Source organism: Mandrillus leucophaeus, unplaced genomic scaffold (genome assembly GCF_000951045.1).
Source record: "Mandrillus leucophaeus isolate KB7577 unplaced genomic scaffold, Mleu.le_1.0 Scaffold452, whole genome shotgun sequence".
In the NCBI taxonomy this organism is placed as follows: domain Eukaryota; kingdom Metazoa; phylum Chordata; class Mammalia; order Primates; family Cercopithecidae; genus Mandrillus; species Mandrillus leucophaeus.
Genome location: NW_012104832.1, coordinates 974,488 through 977,451, shown reverse-complemented (window position 1 = coordinate 977,451; position 2,964 = coordinate 974,488). Strand labels below are relative to the sequence as shown.

General features: G+C 42.0%; 1 protein-coding gene across 1 annotated transcript in view; it reads left to right on the top strand.

Annotated features, from left to right (window-relative positions):
* Positions 1-2,964, top strand: part of LRRIQ4 (leucine-rich repeats and IQ motif containing 4) — a 25,178-nt gene that overhangs the window by 751 nt on the left and 21,463 nt on the right. The window lies entirely within an intron of this gene.

Genomic DNA, 2,964 nt, shown 5'->3' with positions numbered 1-2,964 from the left:
GCTCACTGCAACCTCTGCCTCGGGGTTCAAGCGATTCTCTGGTGCTGCAGCCGAGGAGATGGGAAATCAGTCTCAAATCTGTCTCCCCAACCAACTAGAATCAGGGGTTTATATAGCGAGAAAGAAATGTGACTACTTGCAGGAAATCAGGAATTAGGGAGGGGTAAGGAAGAGGAGTTAGTCAACAGGAATCAGGTGGTCGCTTAGGGAATCATGATAGGTGAGGGATCTGGTGTCTCATTGTCCAGATGTGATGATCTGGTAAGTTTCATTTCCTTGATACTGAAACGGTAATAGTTTCCTTATCACCCTTGCAGGGCATGTGATAGTGAGGCAGAAAAATAGGGTCTGGAGGTAGGGAACATAAGGCCGATTCACACTTCAGCTATAACAGGAAATATCCTCTCCATAGGGTGTACACCATAAACGACTTTGTAACCTTACTTCATCTTCTTCATTTACACAGGGCGTACTCCAAGTAACCAATGGAATCCTCTAAGGGGTATTTAAACTCCCAAAAAATTTGTAACGGGGCCTTTGAGCCCCTGTGCTCGGCCCACTCCCACACTGTGGAGTGTACTTTCATTTTCAATAAATCCCTTCATTCCTTCCTTGCTTTGTTTATGCGTTTTGCCCAATTTTTTGTTCAAGACGCCAAGAACCTGGACACCTTCTACCGGTAACAATGGGGGTGTGGCTTGCTTCTTTGGTGCTCTGCTGAAACCCTTAGGGGGAGCATGCAGACGGGCAGGTTGTGGGGCACGTGAGCTCGGAACCCAGGGCAGTGTCTAGGAGCGAAGGCTTACAGCTTCTGAAGCGAAGCTCCGGTGGGCGTGTGTTACAGGGTGCTCTTTTAGTTTTGCTGTCTATAGGCGGATTGTGTTAATCAGCTCAGTTAGACCCTCTGTCTTATCGCAAGGACAGAGGGCTTTCTGCATCCTGGGGTTCTTGCCTTGTTGTACCGGTAAAATCGGATCACACAATGGGCTTGGAAAATGAATGCAAGGTTTATTGAATGGTGGAAGTGGCTCTCAGAGTTGGATGGGGAGCCAGAAAGGGAATGGAGTGGAAAGGTGGTTTTTCCCTGGAGTCCGGCCGCTCAGCAGCCGGACTCTTCGCTGACTACCCTGGCCAAATTCCCCTCAGTCTACGCATTGTTCTACCTGTGGATGGTCTGGCGTTGTCCGCTGGTGCCTGTCGGTGTGCTCTTCTGCTCCTCTGTTGCTCTCAATGTCCAGCCACCTGTGTGCTCCTCCACTGGTGTGTTCCTCTCAACATCCAGCTGCTTGTGTCTGTGCCTACTAGGGTCTCTGGGTGTTTGTTTGTTCTTTGAGACAGTCTCCCTCTGTGGTCCAGGCTGGAGTGCAGTGGCATGATCTTGGCTCACTGCAACCTCTGCCTCCCAGCTTCAAGTGATTCTCCCACCTCAGCCTCCAGAATAGCTGGGATTACAGACACCCACCACTACGCCCAGCTAATTTTGCACATTTAGTAGAGACAGAGTTTCACCATGTTGGCCAGGCTAGTCTCGGACTCCTGACCTCAAGTGATCCACCTGCCTCTGCCTCCCAAAGTGCTGGGATTACAGGCGTGAGGCACCGCGCCTGACCCTTTAACCCATTTTGGTTTGATTTTTGTATGTGGCAAGAGATAGGAGTCTAGTTTCATTCTTTTGCGTATGGATATCCAGTTTCCCCAGAATCATTATTGAAGAAACTATCTTTTCCCCAACGTATGTTACTAATACTTTTGTCAAAAACGAGTTCACCGTAGATGTATGGATTTATATCTGGGTTCTCTATTCTGTTCCATTGGTCTATATGTCTATTTTTGTGCCAGTACCATGCTATTTTGGTTACTTTAGCTCTGCAATACAATTTTAATTTAGGTAATGTAACTCCTCCAGTTTTGTTCTTCTTGCTCAGGTTAGCTTTGACTATGCTGGGTCTTTGGTGGTTTCATATAAATTTTAGGATGTTTTTTCTATTTCTGTGAAGAAGGTCTTTGGTATTTTGATAGGAATTGCATATAATCTCTAAATTTCTTTGGATAAAATGAACATTTTAACAATAATTATTATTCTAATCCAAGAACATAAAATATCTTTCCTTTTGTGTGTGTGTGTGTGTGTCCTCTTTAATTTCTTACATCAATGTTTTATAGTTTTCACTGTAGAGATCTTTTACTTCTTTGGTTGAGTTTATTCCTAGGTATTTTATTTTATTTTTAGCTACTGTAAATGAGATTATTTTCTTTTTATGATTGTTTGCTGTTGGCATATAGAAATGCTACTGATTTTTGTATGTTGATTTTGTATCCTACAACTTTACTGAATTTGTTTATCCATTCTAATAATTTTTTTGGTGGAGTCTTTAGGATTTTCCAAATATAAGATTATATCATCTGCAAACAAGGATAATTTGAGTTCTTCTTTTCCAGTTTGGATGCTCTTTATATCTTTCACCTGTCTACTTACTCTAGCTAAGACTTCCAGTGCTACATTTAATAATGGTAGTTAAAGTGAGCATCCTTGTGTTGTTCCAGATTCTAGAGAAAAGATTTTCAGTATTTCCCGTTCAGTATGATACTACCTATGGGCCTGTCATATATGGTTTTTATTGTGTTGAGGTATCTTCCATCTACTCCCAGTTTGTTGAAGGTTTTTATCATGAAGGGATGTTGAATTTTATCACATGCTTTTTCAGCATCAATTAAAATGATCACATGGTTTTTGGCCTTCATTCTGTTGATAGGATGTATCACATTGATTGATTTGTGTGTCTTGAGCCATCCTTGCATTCCTGAGATGAATGCCACTTGGTCATGATGAATGATTTTTTTAATGTGTTGTTGAATTCAGTTTCCTGGCATTTTGTTGAGGATTTTTGCATCAAGGTTCATCAGGGACATTGCCCTATAGTTTTCTTTTCCTTTTCTTTTTTTTCTTTCTTTTTTTTTTTTTTT